Source organism: Schistocerca piceifrons, chromosome 5 (genome assembly GCF_021461385.2).
Source record: "Schistocerca piceifrons isolate TAMUIC-IGC-003096 chromosome 5, iqSchPice1.1, whole genome shotgun sequence".
In the NCBI taxonomy this organism is placed as follows: Eukaryota; Metazoa; Arthropoda; class Insecta; order Orthoptera; family Acrididae; genus Schistocerca; species Schistocerca piceifrons.
The window spans coordinates 507,435,890-507,450,089 of record NC_060142.1 but is presented as its reverse complement, the minus strand read 5'-3'; the positions used below and the strand labels follow the sequence as shown (position 1 = coordinate 507,450,089).

At 38.0% G+C, this 14,200-nt stretch overlaps 1 protein-coding gene across 1 annotated transcript in view; it reads right to left on the bottom strand.

Annotated features, from left to right (window-relative positions):
* LOC124798146 (kinesin-like protein KIN-7M, chloroplastic) overlaps positions 1–14,200 on the bottom strand; it is a 278,641-nt gene that overhangs the window by 254,808 nt on the left and 9,633 nt on the right. The window lies entirely within an intron of this gene.

Genomic DNA, 14,200 nt, shown 5'->3' with positions numbered 1-14,200 from the left:
GAATGAATCACAAATGGTTAATACTGCTGAATATGTAATATACTAAAGTTCCAGTCTAACAATGTTGGAATCCATAACATTCACCAACTTTTAAAAGCAGTACTGCACTTGTTATATTGATAGTTAAAGATCAAGCTCCTCTTAAATTTACAACTGTCCCATAACAGGAAATAGAGTATTCTGCTAAAAAGAGTGATAATTTAAGAGTGTCCTAGGTGACCCTAGTACAAATCTTCAGTGTATAGCTTGATAAACTCACAGTGGTGATCAAAAATACTAAGAAAGGATTATAATTTACATCTGAAGTCCATTCTTTCTTGACTATTTTAATATCCAAAATTATTCTGTGCCTTTTTATAACCTAAGGTTGTTTTTCACTCCAGCCTTGGTATCAAACTGCCAATATTTAGCACACATTTTTAAAAGACAGTTCACTGCACAAACCTCAAGAGGAGTAGTAGTAGTAGTAGTAGTAGTAGAAGCAGCAGCAGCATCATTCAGCTATGGATCACTTTTACAATGATATTTGGCATGTATGATATTACAGTAAAAAAATGTTTATATATACAGTTATTTTTACAGACTTTTAAGTCTACTTTGCCAAGAAAGGGACACATTGTTGGCTACCACAGCATGTGCCTGAAATAATTTATGGAAATCATGGAAAACAAAAAATCAGGATGATCAGATGGAGATTGGAGGCTACATCATTTTGAATACAAGATTAGTCTATTTGAAACTGTACAACCTCTTTTGGTTAACCTCTAGTGTATGATACTGTTTTGTTTCAAGCAAAAGTTACTTAATAATGAAAACAACTAGTGCTACACATTACTTTCACTTCTCAGTACCAATCACTTCATAAACTACAAGCACTATACACATTATTTCATAACGTAATAATGCACACAATATCAGCTGCTATTAGGATCATGGGGCAATGATTGATTTTCATGTTGTGTATCACAACCCCTTTGTTGCTTGCTTCAACAACTGAGTCAACCCCCCTCCATAACAACAGAGATGTTGACACCAGAAAGAGCATAATACATTAGTGTTATCCATTGTGGAGTAATGTTTTCTGGAGCAAAAAGAGTGAAAGTATGGTGCTAAATCAGTATTACTGTTATTACTGTTACTATTGGAATTTTAGGTGCAAATTCTGGATGAAAAAGGGAAGGAAAAAGGTGTTAATAAGGTAAAAAAGGGAGACAAGAAATTGCTGAATTACTTAACTAATTCAACAAATTCTCTTTCCCCTATTCTAGTTTATTGAACTATAAATAAGTACATCAATCTCCCATCAGAAGGAGAAAGCATGAAGATGATGTATGTCAAGGCATTAAGCATCTTTATATTTTTCAAAGCGTATGTTTCTATTAGGAGACAAAAGTCTATAGATGCTAAAGATGATGATCTAAGTGTTCACTAGCTGCAGTCAGGCACTTGTAACAAAGAACATGAAATAGTTCTGGATGAAATAGTTCAGCCTTCTAGTTTCTAAACTTACTTTATTTGGCTACCAGTTTCGGTGATTTACTACGCCATCTTCAGGCCACTGACCAACGCGTAGGAAGATTCCCCCTTGGTTCTGATCAAAACAGGGGCCAGCAATACTGTTGTTAGTAAATTTCCGGTTGCTCTAGCAATCACTTCAACCATCATCTACCGACTCGGCTAAGTGATCACTAGAGCAAGCAGAAATCTACTAATACCAATATTGCTGGCCCGTTTTGATCAGGGCCAAAGTGGAATCTTCCTACACGTTGGTCAGGGGCTGAAGACGGCATAGTAAATTACCGAAAATGGTACACAAATAAAATAAGTTTGGAAACTAGACGGCTGAAAGGTGTTTCATTTGACATCCTGTACCAAACAGCAAACTCCTGCAACCATTTCTAAAAAGATGGACATACAGAGACTTGAAACAGTTCTGTCTGCAAAATATGTATTTTCTACAGTAGCAGAAGTTGATGAGGCTTTGAAACTGCACCTGTGCCAGTTGGATCCAAAGAAATACAAACTCTTTAGCCTTGCCAAAATTCTCACACAATATGGCAGCACTCTAAATCCTCTCCAGAGAGTAATGACGGAAATTTGGAAGGGACAGGCCAATGATTTCTCTGTAGGCAACAACACAACTGTGTTTTCAATAGAGTCTTTTTAGGGCAGATATGAATTGATTTGCAATGTCATATTCATTCCTTATTGATTCACAAATCCTGTAAAAAGTAGAGACCAAGCGTACCACAGGCTTCAACGTAGGTAACGAAGGTTTCAACTGACCAACAGCTGAAACCACGTATGGAGCCTGGTCTGTAGCCTGCACAAGAACTTTTTCAACTTGATAGCTCTAGGCATAATCCTTAGTATGTGACATTTAAACTTGATATGTCTACCAATTCTTGAGAAAAAGTGATCTAAATAGACAGACAGAAAAGAAAGTGATCCTTCAAGGGTTCTGTTTTTACTGACTGACAGGTCTGAAACCCTAAAAAATGAGATTATGGGCATGGTTGGAGGAAAAAAGAAATTAAGGTCCCAAAAAGGGGAAAAGGAGCAAGAATAAAACTGACCTTTTGCAACTACAGCTGAAATTTGGCACTGTGGTATCTTTCTGAAGAGCTTTTATTTACCCTAAGAAAAAAAAGAGGCACGGATCTAAGTCCTAACTTCATCATCATCATCATCATCATCTCATCATGAGATACATTTTTTATGAGATACATTTTTTTACCAAACCACCTAATCCAAGCAATCCCATGACTGTACTGCTTAACAGCTTGTATAATGTACCTATATTGCATAATTAAAATCCCCAATGTTTAACAATGAGCTGAGTACTATTTCTGATTATTATTTGTATGGCCCTTCTCTGCAGTTCAAAAACTGTTCACATTTGGTGCATTTGCTTCCCAGCAAAGAATTTTAAGATAATTCAGTGTACATATGACTTGTATGAACTTGAAAGACACTGGTTGTTGCACTAATGATTGGACCAAGGGCATAACATGTTGATGACATTTTGTTCACAAGTATCTGAGTGTTCCACCACTTCAACTGAGAATCAGTATTCATTCCTAGAAATGTGTTGTATGTTACAAAGTCTATAAAGACAGTATCTACATTTAATTAACAGTATTATTTTATTGAAGTTCATGATATTTGTTTTCTTTATCTTCACTGTAACTGTATTACATATTGGCCAATTGCAAACTTCCAGGAAGGCTTCATTTGCTTATCAGACAATTTTGTCCCTTGTGTAATGTATGATTAAAATCAACAAATTCCGATTTTCTAAGCAACTATAATATTGCTGACATTAGCAAGAAATTTTTTCTCCCCCCATAACTAACACCATAAGAAAAGTCAATGTACAGGGTCTGGCAAAAAGACCTCCTGCATTTCAGAAGGTACTAACAAACAAACAATGAAAAGGTAGAGAAAGTACTTTTATTCATGAACAACTAACACTATGCTATTTTACGTCAGTTGCCAAATTGACAAAGCCTTTCCCGGAAGTTATTCGTAGTTCTTTGTATCATTTCTATGGAGTGGCAGCCACGTCCTGGCTGATAGCCTCCTTAAGTTTTTGCAGAGTTGTGTGGCTATGTTTGTATACTTTAGCCTTTAGCTGAACCAAAAGAAGAAAATCACAAGTTGATAAATCAGGTAACACTGCAGTGCACGTGACATCTCCTTGCAAAGACAAAAGACATCCAGGAAACAATTTTCTTTAAATTTCTCAAGTATGCCCAAGAAGTGTGAGCTGTGGTTCTATCTTATTTGATCCAGGCTTCTCCCTCTTAATAGACTGGTTTAACGTAGTTAGCTGAGGGGCAGCAGATGAAGCCAATATTGCAGCAACATGAAGTAGGTAGCGTGCCAATGGCAAGAATTTAACCTCAGAGGTAGGGTCTCTAAAGAAATTTAGTTGAATATTAGCATGAAGAAGAATATAGTAAATGGTTGTTTAGTGGAAGTGTATATGGTAGTACACAGCTGATGCTACCTGGACAGTGATTCTCTTACTGAATATAGTAAGCTGACTTGCTATGTGTGATGAGTACAGGGTTGCTTCTCACAGTGGAAATTTCCTGGATTCCTAGCTAGAGCTGTGCTGAGGAAGAAATGTAATTATTTGTTTGTGACTCTACCAGTACCCATAAGGTTTGCTATATTGCATTGAACATCCACTATGAGAGTCACGTCTGTACTTGAAGTGCCAATCTCCTATCAGAATTTCGTATATTATGACAAAATAGTAGCAATAATGAGTAGATGAGAAGCTAGAACCATTATTTATTTTAGTATTAAGTTATTTTTTATAGGTTGAAGAAATTCTGGATTTTTGAAGAAATCTGGTTTCTAGGTTTGGTTTTACCCAAATTTTTTCTAGGGAAAGGTAGGTAGAAGTAGAATACTTGGTTACGTCTGTTGTTAAAAATTTCACTAACTGTATAAACTCTCCACAGTTGTGTTCTAGAACCAATCTTTTCAGCACTTGGGTGGGTGAACCTGACGGGATAATTTCTGTAGAATCGAAGATCATCTCTGTTCTCCACTCACTAGTGAAGTACCCCTTCCCCCTCCCCCAGGGTGGCAGTCTCGGATGGGAAGCGTATCTGTCTCTTGAACTGTCATCTTTTTTTGTCCTACCAATCCTAATCTTCATTCCCTACATTACTTCCTCTAGGAGAGATTCAGATCTACCTTTCCCTCTGCCCACTATTCAATAGCGAGAGCCCCTCTTTTTCTCTGTTTATTTTAACCCATTATCATGAGACTGTCCCAGGTAGTGCTGACCCAATGAGCTTCCAACAGTATTAGTGTAGTGTATAGAATTAACATGATAATGAATGGTTGGAACTAGTTTACAATTGCCCATTGTTTTCTTTACCATTCATAATTAAGATGGAGAGAGAAAGAATCAACCTCTTCATTAATCGAAGACCACTGCATATTTATCTGTGATGAAACATAATCCTGGAAGAATCTATGAGTAAACAACAAGAGACCCATCTAAATGTTACATTTCATTTAATATCTATTCTGATATCATCCACAGTAATTTATACAACTGCGATTGACAAGACTGAACACCAAAAGCTGTAACCACTAGTACTTACTAATAAGATGCTGTGTCCAGCCTCAAGAAGGCAGAACTTCGAGTATTACTTTAGTTAATTAGCATTTATGTAGATTACAATACCATTATGACTAATGTCTGAATCAAAATGTAGCTTGCAATACGTTATGTTGTAATGCTTTAGTGAATGTCAAATGCTGCAAAAGGGGAGCCATGCAAAGTACAGATATAAAGTTGGCATATTAGCTACTAATTAAGGATTTGTAACAAAGGGAGAGACAAAAATACATACAAAGTATGCACCGAGTACATAAAGTACAATATTCAGATGTTCTTGTAGGAAGTTAGCTATGTTACTAAGCAAAAGGTGGTTATGATTGAACCTTCATTACTTGAATGGGGCCCCATGAGAAACGAGTGATCATAGGACACTGAAACTTTATAGAAATGTTTGTAAGGACATGCAGAAGAGAAATAATGAATAAACCAATGAAGGAAACATTTTAATTTCCATGAAAGGGTAACATTTCTTAATTGCATACCTTGTTTACATTCTACGTTACAAACATTGTTCAATGTGATGACCATCAGCAGCCATGACAGCTTGAAATTTTGTATGGATAGCATTTCACAATTGTTCACAGCACTTTTCGAATGGTGGAGCATAGAATGCTCAACTGCCGTCACACTTCTAGTGAACAGCTTGAAGATTGTCCACTGTGTCCAGGTTTCTCAATAATGGCAACAGTAACTTCAACAATTTGAGGTGCAATTGGTTGTTTGTCTCTCCCAGGAGCATTTCCCAAATCACTAGTTAATTTGAATTTTCAATTCATGTTCTTCAACTCCAGAGCAGAAAGAGGGCCTTTCTGTGTTCCTTTAATGAGTAAATAGTTGTGCACGGCAAAAGCAATATTGCTGTTGTTTAATCAAAACAGCTTTATGAATAAAATCCTGCTTGCTTTGTCCGACCCATGCTGAGCGAACCGACTACAACTGAAGTGCACACTAGGCTTGTGTTTCAAACCCTATGTCCCCATACCAGACACTAACAAAACTAGCAAAGAATATCCTACAGTGTACAGTCTGATCATCATTCTTATAATGCTGGGTATGCTTATGGAAATAGTTTCCTGCCTACACTGGCTCAAGCAGTGAAAGTTTAATTACAACCACCTTGTAGTTTAAGAATTCCCAAAGTTAAACATCGGGGGAGGAGGAGGCAGGTGTGAGGGTACAAGCGTACTTTACAAAATAAACAAGAGTTGGCGTGGAATCAGTACGCTCAATGGGTTTATAATTCAGCAATCATGATCAGTTCAAATTAGGATTCACCAAAAATGAAGCTAGTGTTTGTTAATTAACAGTAGTACGAGTCCGGATTCAGTTGGTCATATTTTTTACATTTGAAGTACTCCTGGGGCATTGTGCAGCAATGCAAGGTCTCCATTAGACAGTTGCATCATCACCAGTATGGTATTTCCTTTAAGTCTGCAATGTCATGCGCCATGCCATGAAGTTCCTCCGAATGGAGTTCTGTGATGTACGCCCCAAGAATTGGTAGCCTACACAGAAAGTCCATTCAAAGCTACCAGGTTGTGAAATCCAATGTAATATAATGGTAATGAGTTACGTGGATAATAAATAGAGTCAATGTTTGACATTTAGGCTTTCAGTGTGTAGTTAGAGTTTCATTCTACAAAGATTTTCTGGTATTTGCAGAGGTCTTGTCCAACTCACACCAGGGTCAAACTTCAATAAATTTCATGCAAGATGGGACCCTTTGCAACCTATTGTTGGAACCTAACATCAGTATTGTTGGTGCATGTACCAAACTTTAAGGTTGTGTCTGATCTGGAAGCTCTAAATGTAACTGATGTGGTCCACATTTAAAATAAAAGTTGCACTTAACTCACGTTTTGTTGCCTGAAAACTTTTACCTCAAAATTAATACAGTAAGAACACTTACTGCAAAACAGGATCCTTTCAATAACGTTTCCCCCCGTTTGCAAAGACTTTACTTTTCAAACTGTAGGAATTTGGACTTTTTTCCATCTTGAAAAATTTATTTTCAAAATTAAACACTACCACTGCAGCAGTTCTGTTACTGCTTAAAAATCAGAAACTGGAACACAAAATGGAAGTAGTTGTAATAAAAGAATATTTAACAGTAATAATGCTACATCCACAGATATTTGGATAACGTGCATGTCAAAGTTCCAGAAGAAATTGAAAAACTGATCAAGCCTCCAGGCACGAGAGTCGCCTGCAGAAGAGTAACCCAAACTAATGGTAGGCAAATGAAATGTGACAGACAGACTGCAGATGAGATAACAGACCAGGAGAAAGACAAACAATGTAGATGACAATAAGGCACTATTTAAGCTGTTGCCATGACGATGACAAGAAGGCCAAGAGCACTAGAGACACAAACCCAAGACGTGACTACAGAGGAACCAGGTGACAAGGAAGGTAGTTATCACGTTTTCCTGTTACAGCGAAGACAGATCTGAAAGCATCAAGCACAAGCACTGAACTGACCGGCACTGTACTGAGCGGCCACCTCTATACCAGCCATGTAGAACTATTGGCTGCTGTACTTATAAGAAGAGACAGTGGCACTCTCACCAATAATGCATAGTGCTGAGCAGCCGCAGTGCACCCAGTAGCTAAGTCCATCTCCTCTGGCAGACATTCAACCTCTGTAGCATCTGATACCATAAATAATAGGTGTGTAAAATATAAGAAACACTCAAAACATCAAAAAGTAACAACTATCTCAAATTTCAGGACCCCCCTTAAGGTTATATTTTATCTACATTCCTCACTCAAGCATTTCAAAAAGTTAAATGGCACAACAAGAATACATATAAACTTGTAAACAAAAGTAAATAACTTAATTTCTTCCTAAAAGTGCGGAGAAGACTGAAAAATGTGACAAAAATATAATAGATGTGAAATGTGACAAACTCCTCACCCTGTAATTATTTAAAAGTTAAATATTTACATTGGTTTGTTCCAACACTACCCGATCAAATATAGACTCATAGTTATACGAACTGGGTTTATGTTCCAAGTAAGTCACCTGCAAAATAAAAAGATCTTATTTTTGCAAAAGTAAAATAATAATAGTTGTTATCTAAGCAACTGGATAGCAACACTATTACTGTGACAAGAAAATCACTGCTGTTTTTAACACCAGCAGCGTTGATGTAGAGAAGGAACCGAGATCTCTACTACCACAGTACAAGCAAATTCTACCATCTTTCCTCAGTGGAACTGATTTGGTTTAAGAGAACAAATGTCATAAATGAGTTTGGATATGGCAAAGAGTACAACTGCCTTACTTGCAGGGTGCAAGCAGAGCTCATGATCTGTAGTATTGTACCCGAAATTGATTGGGGTGCTTTGGTTTGGTTTGGTTTAAGACCAAGTGACGGGGGGGGGGGGGGGGGGGGGTCTCAACCAGAGGCTCCATCTATTCTATGACTCTATTGGCTATAAATGTGTAGATGCTTAGACTTGCATTATGGGACAGAGAATTGTAGGGTGCTCCTCGTTAGATCAGGTGTGCACTACACACAGGAAGCAGCTACTTGCACGGCACAGTACCTGTGGAGTGAAGATATTTTCTTTTGGGGTACGCGATATTTTAAGGTCCTCTGATGAATGCCTGACAATTGATATACAGAGAGCGAAATCAGATTGCATACAAAGTAAAGGCATTTTGGCTGTCAATATTTCAACAGTAAACTGTCCCAGTTCCTTAACTTACTGCCCTCCACAAAAGTTGTAGGATTCAAATTATTCACAGAACTGAGAGCTGAGTGAAACTCTAAACAGAAAGCTCTGAAATTTTTAAAAAGGTATCGAATGAATATTGGAAAGACAGAGTGGACACCATAAGAGGGGAAGTGTTCATCACAGTCAACAAAATTGATGTCACCTTTCAAGTTGAATTCAAGTCTGACTTAAGTAATCTGGACATAGGATCTCAAGTTAATCATCAGATGTTTTTACCAGCCGTCTGAATGTGTCATGACAGTTGCAGAATCATTCAAAGAAAGTAAGTGCTCAGTAGTGCGGAAATGATATGATCATGCAATATTAATCAGTGGCAACTAACCTACTAAGTCTAGACTGGGACATCTATCAATTAACTGCAGGTGGTACGAACAGACAGTCTCAAATTAGGGCTGTTGATAAAATATCATTATATCGATAATTTTTTCCCAATACTATCAATATACAGGGTGGTCCATTGATCGTGACCGGGCCAAATATCTCGCGAAATAAGCGTCAAACGAAAAAACTACAAAGAACGAAACTTGTCTAGCTTGAAGGGAGAAACCAGATAGCACTATGGTGGGCCCACTAAATGGCGCTGCCATAGGTCATACGGATATCAACTGCGTTTTTTTTTTAAACAGGAATCCCCAATTTTTATTACATATTTGTGTAGTATGTAAAGAAATATGAATGTTTTAGCTGGATCACCATTTTCGCTTTGTGATAGATGGCGCTGTAATAGTCACAACATATGGCTAGCAATTTTAGACGAACAGTTGGTAACAGGTAGATTTTTTAAATTAAAACACAGAACATAGGTATGTTTGACCATTTTATTTTGGTTGTTCCAATGTGATACATGTACCTTCGTGAACTTATCATTTTTGAGAACGCATGCTGTTACAGCGTGATTACCTGTAAATACCACATTAATGCAATAAATGCTCCAAATGATGTCCATCAGCCTCAATTCATTTGGTAATACGTGTAACAACATTCCTCTCAACAGCGAGTAATTCGCCTTCCGTAATGTTCGCACATGCATTGACAATGCACTGACGCATATTGTCAGGCGTTGTCAGTGGATCACGATAGCAAATATCCTTCATCTTTCCCCACAGAAAGAAATCCGGGGACTTCAGATACGGTGAACATGCGGGCCATGATGTGGTGCTTCGACGACCAATCCATCTGTCATGATATATGCTATTCAATATTGCTTCAACTGCACGTGAGCTATGTGCCGGACATCCATCATGTTGGAAGTACACTGCCATTCTGTCACGCAGTGAAACATCTTGTAGTAACATCGGTAGAACATTACGTAGGAAATCAACACACATTGCACCATTTAGATTGCCATCGATAAAATGGGGACCAATTATCCTCCCTCCCATAATGCCGCACCATACATTAACCCGCCAGCATCGCTGATGTTCCACTTGTCGCAACCATCGTGGACTTTCCATTGCTCAATAGTGCATACTATGTCAGTTTATGCTATCGCTGTTGGTGAATGACACTTTGTCGCTAAACAGAACACGTGCAAAAAATCTGTCATCATCCCGTAATTTCTCTTGTGCCAAGTGGCAGAACTGTACACGATATTCAAAGTCGTCGCCATTCCTGATGCATAGAAATATGGTACAGGTGCAGTCGGTGTTGATGTAGCATTCTCAACACTTATGTTTATGAGATTCCTGGTTCTCGTGCAATTTGTCTGCTACTGACGTGGTGATTAGCCGCGACAGCAGCTATACACCACCTACTTGGGCATCATCATTTGTTGCAGGTCGTGGTTGACGTTTCACATGTGGCTGAACACTTTCTGTTTCCTTAAATAATGTAACTATCCAGCGAACGGTCCGGACACTTGGATGATGTCATCTAGGATACCAAGCAGCATACATAGCATATGCCCGTTGGGCATTTTGATCACAATAGCCATACATCAACACGATATCGACCTTTTCCGCAATTGGTAAACGGTCCATTTTAACACAGGTAATGTATCACGAAGCAAATACCATCCGCACTGGCTGAATGTTACGTATACCACATACTTATACGTTTGTGACTATTACAGCGCCATCTATCACAAAGCGAGAAAAGTGGTCCAACTAAAACATTCATATTTCTTTACATACTACACGAATATGTAATAAAAAATGGGGGTTCCTATTTAAAAACATGCAGTTGATATTCGTTTGACCTAAGGGAGCACCATCTAGCAGGCCAATCATAGTGACATCTGGTTTCCCCCTCAAGCTAGACAAGTTTCCGGCTTTTTAGATTTTTCATTAGATGCTTATTTCGTGACATGTATGGCCCGGTCACTATCAATGGACCACCCTGTATATAACAGCAATATTTTAACCCCAATATATTGATATATTGATATCAAAATGGCAATACTGACTGCTGATGGTTTTATTTTATTTTTTTTTCGCAATTTTTGTTAAATAATTGAAGTTGTGCTCTTGAAATTTTAGTAGAACATAATTTTACTTTCACTACTTTTTGAGCTTTCATTACAGCCAGTCTTTCTGTTTGACTGAGTGACCCAAGTATAAGCGACACAAAAGAAGAAGTCTTATTGCACTGAGGGATGGCAGTGTGAATGGAATAACCAAATTTTCAATGTGACACATAGCACACCAGTTGCATTAAAAACTAATGTTTAGCGCAACTAGTGCAATATTTCTTCAAATTCGCATTATTCAGTAACAATTGCTGAAAATAATGAACAAAAATCTAAATGATAAGATTGGTCTTTGCAATGGACAGATACTTGCTAGGGGAAATACTAATGTAATCGGCAGTCGACACCACTAACAGGAACTGCAATGTTTAGCTTCACCATGCAATTTTGACACAAACTGCTACATCGCTGGCATTGGAAGAAATGAAGAAACAGGGAAGTCGATATGAAGTGTTCCAGACAAATCCGATATGTGGCAACACTGAACAAAGGACCCATCGGTTACCTTTTATTGTACCAGTTACAAATGTTAGACTGGTTATCGCCAAGTGAGAATGTGTACTGTTTTCCTTTCAATTCTTGCTCTAAGGAGGATAGGCAAGCTGCTAGGATGTTGATGTACAGAATATCTAATAATAAATCAATACTTAAATATACAACTTTAAAACCAGCAGTTTTTTCTAGCTCTATACGCTGATATCTTTTTCCGTCAATATATTGAGAGCTGATAATGATATCTTTTAAAGTAACAATATATCGGATCACTGGTATTTTTAAAAATATCAGCAGTCCTATCTCGAAGTAGTTTCTAAAACATTTTCTGAGAAATGTCTTGAGCATCTAGTTCAGCAAGACAGACGAAAAAAAAATATTTTAGACCCTTTAGCTACAAACAGACCTGGCCTTATCAACAGTGCCAGTAAACTCAAGGATTAGTGATCATGATCATCACAGCAATGAGAAGTCAACAAATCCATCAAGGCTAGGAAAGAGCTGATACACAGCTATCAGCAGCCTATTTGGACAGTGAAAGTGCAACATATAGCTCCAATATGATGGACACAGGGGAATTACAGGCAATATTTAAAACGATCATAAATCGCGCTTAGGAGAAGTATGTGGTAAGTGGGTGAAGGATGTAAAAGACCCACTGTGGTTTATTAACAAAATTTGGAAAATGTTAAGGAAGCAGAGATTGTTGCACTCTCGGGTCAAAATAGAAGGTGGAAAGATATACAGGTAAAAGTAAGTAGACATTCAAGCATCTATAAGGACATTGCATAATAAAATACACGGTACAACACAGATATTGCAAAATAAATATTTCATGCCTAGACAGGCTAAAATGACTGTAACAACACTGTCTCTCCCTATTGTGGTAATTACATAATGTATGAGCAGTATGGGATATGGACAATGTTGCACATGGAGGTTTTGATCAGTCCAGGGAGCATGCACATATAACTGAACTGATTAAGGTGGCTGCTCACAATACGTGGGAAATCCGGGTTTGAGTCATGTCCAGCACAAATTTTCATGTTATTGTTGTCGTGGTCTTCAGTCCGGAGACTGGTTTGATGCAGCTCTCCATGCTACTCTACCCTGTGCAAGCTTCTTCATCTCCCAGTACCTACTGCAACCTACATCCTTCTGAATCTACTTAGTGTATTCATCCCTTGGTCTCCCTCTACGATTTTTACCCTCCACGCTGCCTTCCAATGCTAAATTTGTGATCTCTTGATGCCTCAGAGCATGTCCTACCAACCGGTCCCTTCTTTTTGTCAAGTTGTGCCACAAACTCCTCTTCTTCCCAATTCTATTCAATACCTCCTCATTAGTTACGTGATCTATCCATCTAATCTTCAGCATTCTTCTGTAGCACCACGTTTCGAAAGCTTCTATTCTCTTCTTGTCCAAACCATTTATCGTCCATGTTTCACTTCTATACATGGCTACACTGCATACAAATACTTTCCGAAATGACTTCCTGACACTTAAATCTATACTCGATATTAACAAATTTATCTTCTTCAGAAACACTTTCCTTGCCATTGTCAGTCTACATTTTATGTCCTCTCTACTTCAACCATTATCAGTTACTTTGCTCCCCAAATAGCAAAACTCCTTTACTACTTTAAGTGTCTCATTTCCTAATCTAATTCCCACAGCATCACCTGACTTAATTCGACTACATTCCATTATCCTCATTTTGCTTTTGTTGATGTTCATCTTACATCCTCCTTTCAAGACCCTGTCCATTCCGTTCAACTGATCTTCCAGGTCCTTTGCTGTCTCTGACAGAATTACAATGTCATCATCAAACCTCAAAGTTTTATTTCTTCTCCATGGATTTTAATTCCTACTCCGAATTTTTCTTTTGTTTCCTTTACTGCTTGCTCAATATACAGATTGAATAACATCAGGGAGAGGCTACAACCCTGTCTCACTCCCTTCCCAACCATTGCTTCCCTTTCAAGTCTCTCGACTCTTATAACTGCCATCTGGTTTCTGTATAAATTGTAAACAGCCTTTCGCTCCCTGTGTTTTACCCCTGCCACCCTTAGAATTTGAAAGAGAGTATTCCAGTCAACATTGTCAAAAGCTTTCTCCAAGTCTACAAATGCTAGAAACGTGGGTTTGAAGTTCCTTAATCTTTCTTCTAAGATAAGTCTTAAGGTCAGTATTGCCTCACGTGTTCCAATATTTCTACGGAATCCAAACTGATCTTCTCCGAGGTCGGCTTCTACCAGTTTTTCCATTCGTCTGTAAAGAATTCGTGTTAGTATTTTGCAGCTGTGACTTATTAAACTGATAGCTCGGTAATATTCACATCTGTTAAC